This window comes from Halichoerus grypus, chromosome 1 (assembly GCF_964656455.1).
Source record: "Halichoerus grypus chromosome 1, mHalGry1.hap1.1, whole genome shotgun sequence".
Lineage (NCBI taxonomy): Eukaryota > Metazoa > Chordata > Mammalia > Carnivora > Phocidae > Halichoerus > Halichoerus grypus.
In genome coordinates this window covers 201,550,819-201,569,758 of record NC_135712.1, presented here as the reverse complement: position 1 = coordinate 201,569,758, position 18,940 = coordinate 201,550,819, and the positions used below count along the sequence as shown (strand labels likewise).

The following is an 18,940-nucleotide window of genomic DNA, read 5'->3' as shown; positions in this document are numbered from 1 at the left end:
AAAGACAGCGAGAGAGGGAACACAAGCAGGGGGAGTGGGAGAGGGAGAAGCAGGCTTCCCGCCGAGCAGGGAGCCCAATGCGGGGCTCGATCCCAGGACCCTGGGATCATGACCTGAGCCGAAGGCAGACGCTTAACGACTGAGCCACCCAGGTGCCCCTGGTGCCTGATTTTTAATTCTGAGCTCATTAAACGACAAAACAGTCTTATTTTGTCAGGCAGGCAGGCTTACACACCGGATCCGGGCAGAGGTGTTCGCTAATCCCAGTCATTCAGCATGTGTTTACTGAGCACCTGCCTTGGGCCGTGCCCTGCTCAAGGCCTCAGCGTACACAATGAACAGGACAGACAGTGCAGTGGAAGGAGACCGGAGGTGGACCAAATACATAATCAAGTCCTGGGGAGAGATAGAGGTTGAGGAGGGGACGGAGCCTCCGAGCTGGTGTTGGCAGGGAGGTTTCCGGTTTTAAGTCAGGGGACCAGGGAACACCCCATCAGGAAGGTGGCATTTGAGGAAAGGCCTGAAGGAGGCAGCATCTGCCCCAGGGGAGGGCGTTCTGGGTGGGCAGACAGCAGGAGCAAAGGCCCTGGGGCCAGTCTGCACCAGGTCCCATGCTGGGCAATTACCTTCTACCATTTAATTTACTAGTTGCAACCACTTTGGGAAGCAGGTTCTGTCATTAGGCCTGTTTCATCGACTAGGACAATAAAGCCCCAGGGAAGTCCGATCACTTAACCGAGGCCTCCCAGGTGGTGGTGCTGGGCGAAGCTGCGAGTCGAGCCCCACAGGTCAGACGCTCTGCCCAAGCCTCTAACCAGCATCGCCATGCTGCCTCCTGAGCACAGATGCGGAAAAGTGTCTTATGTCTGTATTTATTTATTTTATGACTTTGTTTTTCATTTTTAATTGAGGTGAACATCACACACCACAAAAGTAGCCATTTTAAAGTAAACAGTTCAGCGGCATTTAGTACATTCAGTGTTTTACAAACACCAAATCTAATAGTTTCAAAACATTTTGATTACCTCGAGAGGAAACCCCGTACCCCTAAAAAACAGTCGCTCCCCATTCTCCCTCCCTCCCAGCCTCTGGAAACCACCCAGATGTGCTCTGTTGCTGTGGACTGACCTATTCTGGATAGTTCATGTAAGTGGACTCCTATTTTATTTTTTGCCTAAGCATGGTATTTGTGGGTAGAAAACTCAAAAGACCACAAAAAAAAACCAAACCAAAAACCGCACAGTGAATAGTGAGTGTCCTTCCCACCTGGGCTCCTAGTCAAGTGCCCCGGGTGTAATGGATATTCGTGCTGTGTGTGTGTGTATGTGTGTGTGTGTGAGTCCCCGTGCTCCATGCCGTGCACCTGCTCTTTGCCTTTGCCACGAACGGGGTGTCTGGACGTCAGCGTGTGTTGAGCTGGCTCAGTGTGACCGTTGTGTGGATGTGCCCGGGGTCACAAAGTAGCTGTCCCGGTGGACCTTGAGAAGGGCCCATCCGCAGGGCGCAAGCCCAGCTGTGGGAGGAACCCCCAGCGGTGGGACTGTGGGGCTGGGGCTGGCTGCCCTCTCTAGTTGCTCTCTGCAGAGCTGTGCCGGGGCCCGCACGGCCCAGCACACAGGACAGGCCCTGCCCCGCAGCAGCTTTGACAGCCGGGCTTCTGTCGGCTCTCCCGTGGCTGGCCGCACCTCCCGTGGCCAGCCGTGTGGCCGAGGAGGAAGTCTCTCATCGGAGCCTCTCGCGGTCAGTCCTTGGCCTCGCCCTGCTGGGGGACCTTGGACAAACCCTTCTGTCTTCTAGGGCTCCCCACCACCCCCCGATCTGTGGTGCGAAGCATCTGGCCCCGCTGAGGGGCTCCCCACACGGAGGCCTTCCCTTCCCTAGATCTGGTGTCCTTTGGAAGACCATGTCTGCCCAACACCTTGCATTTCTTGAATTAGGAGGAAGTTTTACTTCCAAGTAGAAGAAGGGCTCTCGCTACAGGGTCTTGGCAGCGAGAGGCAGGGTAGGGACGTCGTTACCGTCAGAGCTGACGCAGGTCTAGCCAGAAGCCAAGCAAAGGAGATGTTTGGGTTGGTTACTTAGGCCCCTTCCTGGGGCCAACAGAGGCGTCCCTGTGGGTGTTTACACTGTGGGAAGACCTCGGGCTCTTGCCTTTGAGGACACACAGGTCTGAAGACACCTCACTTTCCAGTAACCGATCTGCTCATCTCCAAGGACGCTTCTGGCACTTTCCTTGGCCGTCTTTGTGAGGTCACTACCATGTGGTCCCAGGGGCTGCTTCTCCCCCTCTTTTTTCTTCGTTCTTCCTCTGTGGTCTCTTGGTGTCTTTCTGCCCGTGAGGACAGAGGCCAGGACAGATTCTGGATGCTGCTTGGTGAGTGCTGTTGCTTTGCCCTCCCCACCGTGCGGCTCCTGCTTTAACACCACTGTTTACACTGCAGAGGAAGGGAAGAGGTCACCGTGCCTTTTGTTGACTTTCCTGGCCTTTTCCACCACGGTATCCACTGTCTTCCTCCCACGGGTTCCCGCCTCCCTTCCCAAGGAAAAAGGATACAGAGAAGCCACCTGTCACGGCCTGGGTTTCCCGGGAAGCTGACTCAGACAGTGGGGCGCGCAGGGGCTTCCGAGGGGGAGCCCTTGGGAGGAGGGGAGGGACGCGGGAGCGGGCAGAGGAAGGCTCCCGCCGCAGTGTGGGCCTGATGGGCCTGGGCCCAGCCGCAGGGAGCGCGGAGCTGGAGAGGCCCTTCAGAAACGACCCCACTTGCGGGGAGCTGTCTGGACCTTCACGCTCCCCCCTCGATCGGTCATCAGGTGTGGGCCGCCCTGGGAAGGGCCTGACCTCGGGGAAGGCGGCCCTGGGCAGCAGGGGCAGAGCCCGAGGGGCTGACGGGTGAGGCCACCGCCTCAAAGTGGCCACCACAGCCCCCGTCCTCAGGCACATGAGACCCCTCGTACAGTGACCCTTGGGCTCCGTGACTCTGATCCTAGCGAGCGTCTGTCTAGGGCCCTTGGCGCGGTGGGCTTTGGGGATGTGCCCTGCGTTACCCTTCACAGTCAGACACCAGTAGTCTCTGTTCCCGGGGGAGAAACTGAGGCCCATGACTTGCTCAGGATCACACAGGTGTAAGCGGTGGCACTTCACACCAGTTGGGCTCTGACCGCTCCCATGGGGGGACCTGCTGGCCTGCTGCTGTTTGTCCCTCCAGATTCCCTCTGCACACAGCTGCTGCGGGGGGCAGCGGTGGGCTCTGAGCCTGGAGGACCTGTGCCTTCCCTCTGGGCCGGGGGTCTGGGGATCCGTCACTGCGAACGCCACCAAGGAGAGCACCACACTCTGCCCTGGAGTGGAGGAGGCTCTGCCGGACTTGGTCAGGCATGTGGGTGGGGGGGTGGGGGGGTAGAAGAGGTTGGTTGCGGGGTCTCCCTCACCCAGCGAGTGAATGGGCGGGCTCCTTCCCATCCTGCACAGAGAGAGGAGAGGCTGTTTCTGTCCTTGGTTTTCCTGTTTCCCCATGGATCTTCCGGATGCAGCGGCAGACCCACCTTTGCCTGGGAGCCTGTAAACAGGTGTGAGTCCTCCCCCCGCCGGGAGCCGGGGAGCCCGTCACACCTGATTTCATTTGACTAGTACACAGCTGTCCAGACAAGGACCGTGTAAATAAATGTCCTATCTGCTCCTTCCTAGTGGACAGTCTCGCAAACCTCGAATACCACATGGATTGTCTTAATGCCCTTTGAAGCACTCCCTATCGGACTTTATGAGCAGTGGATGCTTGAAATGTGGGGCTTACATCTAGCCCCGAATGAAAAATTGAGGGTGGTTCCAGAGCACTTTTCCTGGCAAGAGAAAATAACATGGGGCAATCCTATAATAGGGTAGCCCCCCCCAGGATTCCAGGACAGAGGCCTGCATGAACCCTAGAGGCCCCCATGACCCCCCCAAATACCAGGCATTTCGGTAAAGCCAAACGAGGGGCTGAAGTAGAAGAGAAGGTGCCAGAAGCTCATGAACCATCTGGCTCTGAGTAGCTGGCAGGACCAAGCGTGGTTCCCCGGGGAACTTATACCCAGATTCCTTTCGGAGACCCTGAGCCACAGTGTGGACCTAACAAGCCCTGCTTTCGTTGCTGCGGAAGTAGATTTCTTTTTCTTTTTTTTGTAAAGATTATTTATTTATTTATTTGACAGAGACACAGTGAAAGCAGGAACACAAGCAGGGGGAGTGGGAGAGGGAGAAGCAGGCTTCCCGCTGAGCAGGGAGCCCGATGCGGGGCTCGATCCCAGGACCCTGGGATCATGACCTGAGCCAAAGGCAGACGCTTAACGACTGAGCCACCCAGGTGCCCCGGAAGTACATTTCTGATCCTCCGGGTAACTGCTGTAAATGCCACCCCAGATTCTGGTTCTGCCTGTCCCGCCCCGCAGTGCGCGGCCCGGGACAGAGACACCCAGTCCTTTAGAAATCGGGTAGCCTGTGTGCGTTGTTTTTGGTAGACCAGGTAATCTCCTTCACAAAATCAGGAAGGCGTATGGTGTTTAGCTTTCTATTGATGTATAGTATACGCATGTCATAGGCGCTCGCAAGGTGAATGCACCTGTGTGACCGGATGGAGGCACAGAACGTGACTGGCGGTGACCCCGCACTTCCCTCACCATGGCCGGTAGGCCATGCTCGGCCCCCCCACCCCCAGACACACTGAGCTCAGGGGCTCCATCACACCAGCCTCACTGCTGGGCCCTGAGCTCCTGGGGTTTCCCCCCATCCCCCAGGGCCCTTGTCCTTGCCCTTCCCCAGCCGGCGTCCTTGTGTCTGGCACAGACATGCCTGCCCCTGCGACCCCACTCCAGGAAGGGGGGTCTCTAGCTGGAGCCCCGACGTCAGGTTCCCACGGCGTCGGCCAGGTCCCGTCACACACTGTCTCTCTGCCGTCCTCCCTCCTTGGGATGGTATGTTTCTGCTCTATTCCTCTGTGACCAGGAAAGAATGTCTTGTTTTTTCCATTAATAATCCACAGCATGAAGCTGACCTTCTGACATGGCAGTTCTTGCCAGAGGTTTAAAAACAAAGTTATATTTCTTTACATTTCTTTTTTTTTTTTTTTTAAAGATTTTATTTATTTATTTGAGAGAGAGAGAGAATGAGAGACAGAGAGCATGAGAGGGAGGAGGGTCAGAGGGAGAAGCAGACTCCCCGCCGAGCAGGGAGCCCGATGCGGGACTCGATCCTGGGACTCCAGGATCATGACCTGAGCCGAAGGCAGTCGCTTAACCAACTGAGCCACCCAGGCACCCTTAAAGATTTATTTATTTATTTATTTGAGAGAGAGAGAGAGAGAGAGCATGAGCGGGAGGGACAGAGGGAGAGGGAGAGAGAATCTCAAGCAGACTCTGGGCTGAGTGTGGAGCCCTATGTGGGGCTCGATCCCATGACCCTGAGATCATGACCTGAGCTGAAACCAAGAGTTAGACGCTTAACCGACTGAGTCACCCAGGCGCCCCTTCTTTATATCTTTTGATTTATGACTCCCACACAGGATGAGGAACTGTGGAAGAAAGGCCCGATTTGGGGAGTGAGGAAGCCAGGCGCTCTGAGCCTGATCCTACCAGTAGGCCGAGGCGTGACAGTGGCCAAGCCGCTCTTCCTCGGTGCGGAGCCACGCTGACCTCTGAGGGCTCGTCCTGGCCCAGAGCGCTGTGTCTGTGACTCTGGGTCCCATCGGATGCCTGGCTTTTAGCTGACTGAGTAACCCAGGGACGGGGCAGCCTCACTGTCAGCAGCGGTGAGAGCCCAGAAAGGCGGGGGCTGGATGGCCTAGCCTTCCCTCCCCCTCCCAGACCTCTACGGAAGCAAGGAGCAATTTTGTATTTTAGTTATGGTTGCGTTGTCTATTGCAAATGGTAATCATTTTTACTTTAGAGTATCTGGAAAATACATACAACTGAAACAAGAGCCATGAATCACTGAGGTGCCTGCCGCCCTTAGGATAATCAGGGTGAAGATTTTGTGCAGAAAGCTTCCAGTGCGGAGCCCGCCGTGACTCAGGATGCATCATGCACGGCTGTTCTTGGCTCTCTGGCCACATGTAGAAGCGTTTACTCAGCCGGAGGTCACTCACTGGGCTCTGCAGAGTGTGTCTGAGGAAAGTGGGGTGAGGAAAGGAGAGATGTCTAGGAAAGCATCAAACACAAGGAGCCCCTGGTGTTATGTCGGTCACCCACCCTGGAGGCCTTTTGGGGGCTCTCATTCTAATGAAACGTGGGGTCCTCAATTCGGGGGACAGCGAGTAGCACTGGCTGCGGGGCTTGCTGACCTTGATTGACCTTGATTTCCCTGGCACCAGGCTTCCTCGTTGGACTCGTGTGATGGCGTTGGTGGTGCTGGGTCAGCGGATGCTGGGCAGGGTCCGTCAGGGGCCCACGTAGCAGGTGCTCAGAGGCTGTCTGTTGGAGGAATGGAGGGGCTTCAGTTGGGGTGTGAAGAGAGGAGGGGAAGGGATCTGTAGCTGCGGTTATGGCTCTGAGATAGTTGTGCTAAAATGAGTTGCTGAGTGCACAGGCATTGGCTTGTTCAGTCCTTCCAATAAGCCTGTTTCACTAGCCCCATTTTATAGGCGGGCCAACTGAGGTACACAGAGGTTAAGTAACCTGCTGAATACATGTATCGAGGAGCCTGGCTGAGTCTGAGGTCGTGACTACTCTGCTGCGCTGCCTGTCAGCTCCTGGGAGCACAGTGGCTCTCTGACAAAGGGAACTTTCGGGGGGAATGCGGCCCTGAGTCAGTCAGGGCTGAGGTCGTCCCCTTCTGTGGTGGAGCAGTGAGGGCGGCAGGGCATGGAGGGGCGCCTGAGCTGGCTGGAGGAGCCCGCCACCAGCCCCTCCCTGCAGGCCCGAGGTGGGACCACGAGGCTCAGAAGGACACCCAGAGGCCACGCAGGGACCTTACCTGCCCACGACCCCTGAACCCCCTGACTTCTTGTGTTCCTCTGATGGTTGTGGGTTAGGACCAGCAGGCCATGCTCTCGGGGAGCCTGTGACACCCCCAAGTGTTGTGGGCAAGGGTAGGGGTGTGCCGGGATGCCTCGGCCTGAGGATCAGTGTCAACCCCGGGACTGGGCGGGGATGCTTAGAACCGAACATGGGATGAAACGACGCTCAGAGTCCAACTGGCAAAGTGAACAGAAACCTTACCCAACAACAAAACAGGCCTCCCGAATTCCCAGGGCGCATCAATGGCAGGGTAGGACTTGCCAGCAAATATTTATATCTGCTCCAGGTTTTGTTTTTCATTTGTCCCCTCCCAGGGAAACCAGCTGGACACGGAATGCCAGGGTCACGTTGGAAGACTGGAGACTTTCTGCTTGAGCGTTTCAAAGGGAATACTTTAGGGTCCACAGCCAGGCTATTTTTAAGTGTTGAGAGCCATGAGTTTAGACTTGGCCAAGTTCCTTCCTCATCTTTCTCGGCCTGTGACTCAACTCTGCGTGTCCCAGGAGAGCAAGGACTGGTTACTCCCGGTTACTGGAAGTCTGTTGGGAGCCTCTCAGGGACCTCCATCCACACATGCATTTGCAGTATGTGGAACATTCTGGAAGCCTGCTCTGAGGCCGCCTGTCATTGGAGAGAAGGGGCCTTGAGTTCAGTGTGTACCAGCCCTTCAGCTGACCCTGGGAGGGGTAGAGACTGAGGTAATTTGAGGATGAGTGGACAGGGCAGCCGTCTTACAGTGCAGGCCCTGAGTCTGGGGGTGAGCACATGTCCCAGCAGGCTCTGGGCCGGACAGCACGTGGCGGTCATTTCGGCATGCTCAGATAGCAGCCCGCTTGCCTTTTGCCGCCCGAAGCCTCTCTGACCATAACAGCAGCCTCCCCGTCCTCCCGAGCCTCCCTTCCGGGAGGGCGGAACCGACTTGAGGCCACATCTGCTCACATGACGGTCAGGGCTCGCCCTGGCTTTTGCATCTGCTGAAAGGTCCCCGTCCTGTTCCTCTCTCCCCCACGGTGGCTTGCATTGCTTCCCGGTGGGGCAGGGAGGTACTGAATTTAGAAAGATGGGCTTGGGGGCAGCCCAGCTGACGGCTGGCTGTGCTGGGCCCCCCCGGGGCATTTGCTGACAGAGGTCCCCTCACCGTCAACATGCTGGTGGCAGGAGAGCAGGAGGTGGGCACGTGCCGGCTTGGGCATCTTGCTTCGCTTTTTTGCCCTTGGACTCCTCACCTTGTAGAGACTGGACGTCCCGAGCTCGTTAAAATCCTGTTCCCTTCTGGGCCGCGAGCCTCCGGAGCCAGGGCTGGGTCAGGGCTGTTTGCAGAGAAGCCTGGGATGGGACGTGGGTGCAAAACGCGTGTGTCAAATGGACACACCCCCAGCAGCAGGCGAGTGGTTGGTGATGGCAGGCACTTCTTTGAGTTGGCCCGCCGCGTCCCTCCATGAGATCAGTCCCTCCAGAGATCACCCAACCAGGGTGACACTCCCGCTAATAATGCTTGGCGTCCTCGGTCTCACTCACGAAGCCAAAACTGCATTTTTTGGGGAAAAAAAAAACCCTTAAGCTGTATAAAAAGCAGCACTTAAATAAGGAAAACGAGGAAATAAAACCAAATATTGAGTTTAGTGGTAAGTTTCAAAATACAAAACACAGGCCTGGCCTGCAGAAGAATAAAGGTAAAAATGTCCCGGTTACAGTGCCCCCGTTTGCTCAGCGATGGTAGACTGAGAAGCTGCGGATGCCACAGACGTCATTTTTCTGTCCCCTCGTGCCCGGTGGTGGCTGTGATGCCCGGACAGCCTAGCGGAGCGGAGCGCTGAGCTGCTTGGGCCAGGACTTGGGTGACGGGACGAGTGGCAGGTGGGCCAGATAGCTGAACCTCCAGCGTCTCTAAACGTGGAGATGTCCTTTTCCTTGGGGCAGACTTGAGGCTTGGCCCCGTTTTGCCGAGAAGAGACAGCACGTAACCCGGGCGAGTCTCTGGATGGTTCCTGTCTTGCTTGGCCACGTGGAGCTCTGGAGTCCTGAAGCTGGGGTTGTGGGTGGGACCCCTGAGTGGGTCACCTGCCCCCACCTGCCCCTCACCCCAGCCCTACCCCAGACCGTTCACCCACCTCTGTCCATCACCACACCCAGTTCTAAGCCCAGAGAACATGCTCCCTCGGCAGTCATTATGGACCTACTGTGTATAGGAGATGGAATTAGGATTTGCAGAGCTTCCTTCCTCTGCTGGAATGTGGGCTCCATGAGAGTGGAGTGTTTGTTCTTTTTTTTTAAAGATTTTATTTATTTATTTGACAGAGAGACAGCGAGAGAGGGAACACAAGCAGGGGGAGTGGGAGAGGGAGAAGCAGGCTTCCCGTGGAGCAGGGAGCCCGATGCGGGGCTCGATCCCAGGACCCTGGGATCATGACCTGAGCCGAAGGCAGACTCTTAACGACTGAGCCACCCAGGCGCCCCAAGAGTGGAGTGTTTGTTCTATTCGCCACTGTATCCCAGGGCCCGGGGCAGGGCCCGGCACATAGCACTTGTCGAACGAGTGAGTGAACCCCCTGGCCAAAGGAGGAAGGGGACGTTCCCCGACTCCCTCCCAAGTGCCAGCGCGTTGAGTGGGGATGTTACCGCTGGGATGGACACACGCTCCGGGGCCAGTCCACACCCCTCACGCACATGCTAGAGAATGCTAGGCAGGCAGGAGCACCCGGCTAGCCGTCATAACCTCACCCTGACCAAGAGGGACTTGTATGAGCTCTCCCACCTGGTGGAAGGTGCTTCGGGTAGCCTTCTGGAGGCTGGAGGGGCTGGAAGAGGTTGGGATGCCAGGGTTTGTCTGGGTGGAAACCTTGCAGGGTTCCAGGGACCAAAGTCCTGGGGAAGTTTGGATGGGAGCAGGTAACGTGCTGGCAGACATGCGGGTTCTTAGCCAAGAAGACGTTCATTGTTATACCAAAGTCAGAATTTGAGGAACTGCGCGTGGGCTCTGGATCTCCCCTGGGCAGATGCCTCGACAGCCTTGTGCCTCAGTTTCCCCACCAGGAAAATGTGGACATGGCCGCTATGAAGACTAACTTGTTAGCAGAGATCTGTACTGGTGAGTTTGGGGGCCACTAGCCCTAGGCAGCGGCCAAGCACTTGAACATGTGGCTGGTCCGAATGAGATGTGCTCCAAGTGTGAAATACAGTCTGGGGATTTGAAGACTTGGTGTGGGAAAAGAAATGTAAAAGAGCCCATTAATATTTTTTACATTGATTCTGTGTTTAACCAAGAATACTTTGAATGTATTGGGCTAAGTAAAATAGGTCTTTAAAATTAGTTTCACTCATTTTTTAAAAAAGATTTTATTTATTTATTTGACAGAGAGAGAGAGAGCGAGAGAGCACAAGTAGGCAGAGCGGTGGCCAGAGGGAGAAGCAGGCTCCCCACTGAGCAGGGAGCCCAGTGTGGGACCAGATCCCAGGACCCTGGGATCACAACCTGAGCCGAAGGCAAACGCTTAACTGACTGAGCCACCCAGGTGCCCCAGTTTCACCCATTTTTACTTTTTAAGTGTGGCTACTTGAAAGTGTAAACTCGCAGGCAGCCTGCGCTGTTTTTCTGTCGGTCGGGGCTGTGCTCCTGAAGCATTTAGAGTATGGCCTGTGGTAATTGCTTGCTGTATAGGCACTTAAAATTATTGTTTGCCCCCAAATATCAAAGCGTCTTTACGTTGTCCCATCTGAAAGCCACGCCCAGTGGGTTTGTTCAGATCCACAAATGCTTAAACAAAAAGATTGTAATAGGTCCAATTGCCACCCCCCAAAATGAGCCCACTGAGGCCGCATGCCCGCTGCAAGAGGGGGCAGGACGGCTCTCACAGCCCCTGACGTGAGTGTTTTCTGATGGAGGAAGAAGGTACTCTGGGGTCTGAGCAGGTGGTCGTTGTAGCTGAGCCAGTTTTCCAGGACCTTCATAACACATTGAGTCTAGTGAGGACAGGCGGAGAATCCAGGGGACCGTCGGTCCCCTCGCTGTCCTTAGAGAAATGAAAGACAGTGTTTCCTGCAAGAGAAGTGGGAGAGGGCCCTCTGGGATCAGGCTCCGCTGGGCCCCGGCCGACAAGGGCCCAGAGTCTGCACCTCTGGCTGGGCTCTGGAGGCCTTGCCTGGGTGTGGGGAGAGTGGCCAAGTTGGGTGGCCTTCCAGGCAGCCTCCAACGGCCTGAATGTCTTTGGCCTGTTCTGGCATGGCTGACACCTTCCTCTCTGGCGGTGGGGCTTAGACAGAGGCCCTTTGGTGGCTGGCCTCGGAGGTCAGGCCACTTTTAGAGCCAGTCATCCCTCTTCTGCCCGTGGCCCCCGGCTGCCACCCCTCAGAGCCACCCATGCCTGCGGTGGGTGTGTGGGTGTGGGGAGCGGCAGCCCTGCCCGAGTTCACAGCCAGAGAGCAAAGGAAGCGAGGGGAGCAGGCAGCAGGAAGAAGGGAACTGATGCTGAGTAAACCAGCAGGGCCTCAGCCCAGCTGTGCACTTTGTTGGTGGGGTTTCCATCTCTGCCCCGGAATATTCGGGGGCAGGCCCAGGGCCCTTCTGCTGCGTGGCCTTTTCTGACCCAGCCGTGGAAGTGGCTTGGTGTCACTTCTGCAGTTCTCCATTGGTCGAAGCAGTCACGAGCCCTCCCCCATTCACGGGGAGGGGTGGTCGACTCCCCCCCACCTCTGGATGGAGGCTGTGTCAAGGAATTTGTGGCTGTGTTTTTAGAAAGTTGCATTCACATACCCTGAAATGTGTCGTTGGATGGGTTTAACGAATGCTCGCGCTCGTGTAACCTGCGCTCCTGTCAAGATCTTGATGAGCTTCAACCCCAGGAGGCTCCCTCGGGCCTCTTCCAGTCAGTGTCCACTCCCAGACAACCAGTATTCTGATTTTTTCCTCGTTTATTCGTTTTACCTGTCCTAAAACATAATATACGTGGATTCATACGATATTCACATATAGCCGATCCTCATTATTCACAGATTCTGTATTTTTGAATTTGCCTACTTGCTAAAATTTATTTGGAACCCCAAAATCCACTCATGGCGCTCTGGTGATCATCTGGGGACACGTGCAGAGGTGTGGCCCCACACACAATCCCAGCTGAGGGTGAGCTGGGCGATGCTCTGCCTGCTCGCTTTGGCCCTCATCCTGTAAACAAGCATCTTTTGTGCGGTCTCTCTAGTGCCATGGTTTTTGCATTCTTGTGCTCTTTGTTGGTGAATTTTATGTTTGAAACGTTCCCCAAGTACAGTGCTGAAGTGCTGCCTGGTATTCCTGAGTTCAGGGAGGCTGCGATGGCCTTATGGGGATATGCTTATCTTTTTTTTTTTTAAGATTTTATTTATTTATTTGACAGAGAGACACAACGAGAGAGGGAACACAAGCAGGGGGAGTGGGAGAGGGAGAAGCAGGCTTCCCGCAGAGCAGGGAGCCTGATGCGGGGCTCGATCCGAGGACCCTGGGATCATGACCTGAGCCGAAGGCAGACGCTTAACAACTGAGCCACCCAGGCGTCCCGGGGATATGCTTATCTAACCTGTGTTAGATAAGCTTCCTTCAGGCACGAGTCCTGGTGCTGTGGGCCCTGAGTTCAACGTTAATGAAATCAACAATATGTATTACATCTGGTGTCTTTCAACAGAAGCACAGATAAAACAAGGTTATGTATCGATCAGTTGATGAAAACGTTGTGCCCAAGAGGTTGGTGAGAACCTGACCCTGTATTTCCTCTGGGAGCAATGTTCACTATTCGCTAATTCGGTATTTGCGGTGACTTCGTGGAACATTATACCGTGAATATCGAGAATCGACCGTAGTACTCCTTTGTCTGGCGTAGTTCACTCAGAGATTGTCTGTGACATTCAGCTCTGTTTTTGTGTGTGTCACATGTTTGTCCTTTTTTTTTTTTTTTGCTGCCAAGGTAGTATTCCATTCTGGGAGTACGCAGTTTGTTTCCATTTTCCCTGTGGGGGAATGTTTGGGTTCTTTCACAGGGCTGAATAATAAGTCCACTGTGATCATTTGTGTGGAGATATACTTTACCCACTTCTCCTGGAACTGCTGAATCATGTAGTAGGAGTGTGTTTAACATTTCGGCCGCTGCCAAAAAGCTTTCCGGAGGGGCCGTGCCCTGTAACGCCCCCCCAAACCGTGTGTGAGAGCCCTCCTTTGGTTCTTGACCAGCTGTGTCACGGGTTTCTCTGGGTTCTGCTCCACGGGTGACTTTCTAAACCAACTGCTCTCTGAGCTGGCGTCACTTGGCTGACACCCTCCCAGCTTCTTCTGTTGAAATAGCGTCTTCACAAGTGATTTTCATCCCTTTTTTTGGTAGTTGCTATACTCTCACAAGGGTTTGATTCCCCCGCCCTGCAAACCAGCTTTCATGAACACAGAACACTTCTGTGGTTTTTGCCATTTCTAAAAACTTAAGCACAACTAACTGCAGGAAAGTCAGAAACTCTGAACAAACAAAAATAATGATAAAAGGGACCCATCATTCCGACTAGGGATAGTCACTGTTAAGACAGACTTTTGTTCTTGCACACAGGTATTTCATTTTTAAGCATCTGAGCGGACAAACGTGAACTTTGTGGGAGGCTCCGTGTCACCCCACCGGCTTGATTTTTTTTTGAAGGCCAGCCAGAGTCTAATTTTATGTAGTCCTTATAGAATCAGAGTGGAGAGCTGGGGGCCACAGGAAGCTCTTCTCTGGACCCTCCTGACCAACCCCTCGTCATTCCTCTGGGGAACCAGCAGCAGGAGGGAGCTCCCCCCCGCCCCGGCGCAGCCAGAGTGTAGGTCGCTTCTGGTGGTGAGCAAGTCTTTCTTCTGTCTGGACAGCAAGCAGGCTTCCTTCAGATCGGACCCAGTCAGCCGCCAGGTCGGTCCCGTGAAAACAAAACCGGGTCCTGGCACTCCTGGGCCCAGAAAGAACCTTCCATGCCCTTCTTCCTGCTCCTCGCTCCCAGGGAAATCTTGTCTGTGTCTACACTGCAGATGGCCGGCCTACTCCACAGGTTCGAAATGTGACAGTCTTCAGAAGCAGTGCTTTTTGTCTTTTCTTAGAAAGGGGGAATTCATGATTTGCCCTGCGTTAGCCTCTTGAGCAAGCAGCCCACTGATGGGAAAGCCCCTGTTTTGTGATGGGACTCCCACCTGGTCTCCCCACATTGTCCCCATGCAAGGCTCAGGGCCAGTTATGGAGGGAGTGCTGTTCCAGCACCATCTCATGCTTCCAGCCCAGCTTGCAGAGCGCCCATTATTCCTTCCTGGCTCGGAGATGGAGAAAGTAGGGCGCAGAGCGACTAAGTGCCTTGTCCAAGGCCGCTCACTGGGTTTGCTGCAGAACTGAGCAGAGCATGCTTCCAGACTGTGTGTTTGTTCCAAGGGGGAACCTGTGGGTGGTGGTGACTCCCGGTGGTGGCACCGAAAGGGGAGACTCTCCCCGGCCCGGAGTCTCCTGCTCCTAATCCCTGGGGCAGTGGGCGGAAGAGAAGGAACACAGGCTCTGTTTGGAAACCGGAGAACACAGACATCACCCCTCCCCCCGCACCCCGAGCTTGGAGGTTCCATCAGCCTGGTCTTCTTTTCCTTCTCTGTCACACCCTTTTTCCCCTCTTTGGCGAATGCATGTTTAAAGCATTTCTAAAATCAGCCTTGTGTGATTCTAAGGAAAACGCAGGATTTTATTTTTTCCTTTAAAAAAAAAAAAAAGGATTTTCTTTCTGGTTCCTTTCTGGTTCCTCATGGTTAGCAGTGGCTGTGGCTTTGGGCTGTGGCCCGAGGTGGGGGCGTCTCACTGCTCTGGAATCACTTAGATCAGAGCCCCTCTGTGCCTAAACATCCCTTCTGAACACAGTGTGCGTCCTGAGCTCAGCCTGCTCTGTTGTCCATGGTTGGGGTGCGGGATGGGATCCTGGTCCAGATAAAAGGACATCAGTGGAACACTTGGTAAAATCCATAGAATTTGGGGCGCCTGGGTGGCTCAGTCGTTAAGTGCCTGCTTTCGGCTCAGGTCATGGGGTCCTGGGATTGAACCCCGCATCGGGCTCCCTGCTCAGTGGGAAGCCTGCTTCTCCCTCTCCCGCTCCCCCTGCTTGTATTCCCTCTCTCACTGTGTCTCTCTCTGTCAAATAAATAAAATCTTTAAAAAAAAAAATCCATAGAATTTGAATAAGGTCTGTAGATCAGTGTATATACATATATCCATATATGTACGTATACATACACACATCTGCATACAGGCATGTGTTAGACCAGTGTTAATTTTCTGAATTTTGGTAGTTGTATTATGATCATACAAGACAATAACATTTGGGAGAGCTGGATAAAAAGTATATAGGAAGTCTTTGTACTACTTTTATAACTTTTTTGTATGTCTGGAATCACGTGAGAAGACCCTGAAAGGTGAATGATCTTGGAGATGGTGGGGGGGCGGGTGCTCAGCAGCTCACGCATAGGGAGGCGCTGGTGCTGAGGCCTCAGGGTGTTCCAAGGACTTTGAACTTCTCCTTTAGGCATCAGAGGCTGAGAATTTCGGAGCCAAAACATGATGTGGTGAATATACATTAAATTTTAAATATTCTTTAATCTTAAAAAAAAACAACCTACTGCTATTTCTGAATATGAAGTAATATCTTTTCATTGTAGAATATTTGAAAAAAATGCAGGAGACTTAAAGAAATAAAATAAAAATCATAACTCTTCCTTCTCAGCATATCTTCATGTATAAATATACTAAAAAAAAAAAAGGAAAACAGTGTGTTGCATACTGCATGGTGGTCTCCTCTTCCTTTTTTCATTTAACATTGTATTATGAGCATTTTTCATGTTCTAAGATAGTTCTATAGAACTGTGTTGTCCGATACATGGGACTATCCAAAATTAAATTTAAATTAATTACAATGAGAGCCGCCTGGGTGGCTCAGTCGTTGGGCTCAGTCTTATTTTATTTATTTATTTTTAAAGATTTTATTTATCTGAGAGAAAGAGAGAGAGAGATCACAGAGGGAGAGGGAGAAGCAGACTTGCAGCTGAGCAGGGAGCCCGATGCGGGGCTCGATCCCAGGACCCTGAGATCATGACCTGAGCCAAAGGTAGATGCTTAACCGACTGAGCCACCCAGGCCCCCCCCCCCCCCCGCCGCCAGTATCTGATTTTAGAACATCTTTATCACCCCCCAAAAGTGAGGCCTCCCCCGTTGGCAGACGCTCCCTGCCCCCTTTCCCCCAATCCTAGGCAGCTGCTAATCTACTCACCCCCTCTGTGCGCACCTATTTTGGGCTGCATCTTTGATTTTTTTTTTTGCTTAGGAAAAATCCCATTAAATTACTGGGTCAGATGGTGTGGAGGTTTTTTAAGGCTTTTGCTCCATGGTGCCACACTGCTGTCTCGAAGGCTGGTCCACATTTAGGCTTGCACCAACAACGTGTGCTGCACCTCAGTGACGCTGTCATTGTTTCTTGTCTTTGCCGGTGAGTGACACGTGGCATCCCGTGTTGCATGTGGCTCCAGGCAAGGGGGAAAACTGTTTCCTGGGCTGATCAGATCTGGGAAAGGTGCCGGCAGTGGGGGGTGGAGACCGGCAGTGGATGAAGGACGGAGGAGGGTGGCGTGCCCCAGTGGCTGCTGGAGCGGGGCTGGGGGTGCAGGGCCTGCTCGGGGGCACCTTGAGCTCTGTGTTCCAGTGGGGAGCTGAGGGCAGGGAAGGATTGAGGCCGGAGAACGGGAGTGCCCTGGGGCCAGCTGGAACCCGTGGGCAGTCTGGTGAGGCGAGCTCTAACCTGCAGGGATTAGGAAGTTGTGATAGAAACTTCCTTCCCCACTGTGATGAAGTGAAGCCATTGTTGGTTTTGAGCAGCGTTCAGAGTGAAGAAAGCAGGCTGGCGCAATGACCCCATAGCCCAGAATGGCCTTAAATACTTCCTTTGTGGCATGGGGAACGTGTCCGCCCTTGACCCTGGAACTTCAGGTGCCTGGGAGCAAGGGCAGAAGCAGGGAAGGCCTGGGATGCTGGGTAGGAGGACATTGGTTGTGTTATCTCCATCCATGGCTCTCAACCTTGGCTGCCCTTTAGAACCATCTGAGGGGCATTGGCTATGCCCCCAGACTGGAACCAGAGTCTCTGGAGGTCGTGGTAGAGAATGGCCATCGGCATGGGGGTCAGGGGCCTAGCACCCACTGCCTCCAGGGGGGTTTGTGAGCTTCTGTGTGGCCGGGAGGAAGACTCTTGCCCGGGTCATTGGTCCAGCTCTGCCCCAAACGCTTGGCCCCTCTTCCAGAACCTGTTGTTGACCACCCAGGTCCACAGGCTGCAGCCTGTGGCCGAAGAAAAAGCCTTGTTCAACTTGTGTCCAGAATAACTCGTTCCCGTGTGCCCCACGGAGACCTGCCCCCTCCCTGCCAACCCCCAAGCCTTGACGGATGCCCTGACCCCCGCCTCAATCCCTTTCCAGCACAGTAGGTGGGTCCTGGCTGTGCGATCCCACATGATGTGCAGCGTCCGGGCAGAGTACAGAGGATGCCCTGGGGTGGCCACTGTGGGGTGGGGGCAGCTCCCCGAGGCCTCCCTCCCTCGCTGAGAGAGGTGCAGTCACCGGGACGGGGCGAGGCCCAGGTGGGACCTGGGGGGGTGTTGTGCAGGGCCCTATGGGCTAGCCTGATGGAGCCTTCTTATTTCAAACCTTATCATACTAACAAAAGGCCCCTCCTTGGTCATCACCCAGGTTGGCTGTGCGTTCGGCCAAAGGAGGCAGGAATCCTGTTGCCGAGCCTCACGCTGAGGCTGCTTTGCTGGCCTCCCTGTTTGTCAGTCCAGCCTTTGCAAGGGAGTGTGGGCAAGGTGCCATGGCCCTAACCCTAAGTCGCTTTTTGGCTCTGGGTGCACGGGAGATCATTTAATCCCAATTCGGGATAACTTACTTCTCGGGGAATGCTGCCCAGGCTGGGTGGTGTCTGCATTGCATCAGTTATTGGTTCTCGAATAGTTTTCCTGGAACTGCGGCTCAGGGCAGAGTGAGAGCCGGCTCGGTGCCACCGAGGCCAGAGTGCTTTCCCTTTCGTCTGTTCTATGGATTTGAGGTTCCACTGATTTTTTTTGAGAAAAGTTTCTCCGGCTTTAAGCACTTTGCGAACCCCGGCTGTGCAGGGAGAGGCGGGCCCGAGCTGTCCGTCACCGGGGCCCTCAACACGGAGCCAGAGCGCGGCCGTGCTGGTAACAGTGATCATCAAATGTCGAATTCCTGGCATAGTAACGCTTTTTGTTTACTTCCGGTGAATCGAAAAGCTCCTTTAGTAAGGCCGGTCTTACTGCTTTTGGCTTCTTCAGGACATTACCATGCATCAGTGTTAGTGGTACCCAGCCTTTCTTCCTAGCACCTGGAAGACTGTATAGAAAGCTCTGGACCACTGCCCGAGGCCGTGCCCTCCCCCCTCCCCCCCAGCCTCCTGGATGACAGGTCAACCTGAGAGGGGCCCATCAAGGGTGGAGGTAGGGGCCCTGTCTTCCAGGAGGTTCTTCCTGGAAGCAGCCCCAGGAGGCTTGAGCCCCTCCCAGCAGGAAACCTGGCCCCTCCTGCAAACCCTCCAGCCCCTTGTGAGTCTGGCCTGCTGCCTGAGGTGCTCGATGTCTGTCTGTCTCCCCCTGTCCTTCCTCTCTGGCACCGCACACACCTCCTGGTTCAGAACTGCACTTCCTGTCGCCCCCCGTGTCCCAGGGGACCGTCGGGAGTTTCCCTGCGTCCAGCCCAGCTGGCTCCTTGCTGTCACATTCATCATCCCAGCTGTACACATGCCTCTGGCTTTCTTACCTTTTCCCGAACCTGCATCACCCTCCCCTCCCCCGCCTCTGCCTTTTGGTTGCATCCAGTGCTTGTCTGGTACTTCCTCTGCGTTCCTTCTGTCTGTGGGGCTACCAGAACAGCAAGCCAGGTCTCCGCCCTCAGC

General features: G+C 54.5%; 1 protein-coding gene across 2 annotated transcripts in view; it reads left to right on the top strand.

Moving 5' to 3' along the window:
• Window positions 1-18,940, top strand: part of LIMD1 (LIM domain containing 1) — a 67,819-nt gene that overhangs the window by 3,540 nt on the left and 45,339 nt on the right. Inside the window, exon 1 of one of the 2 annotated variants that reach the window (XM_078078992.1) lies at window positions 1,128-1,146. The exons of the other annotated variant lie outside the window; for it this stretch is intronic. The gene's annotated coding sequence lies outside the window, so the exon portion shown is untranslated. Of the gene's footprint in view, window positions 1-1,127; window positions 1,147-18,940 lie in introns of those variants that run through there. 2 annotated transcript variants of the gene reach the window in all.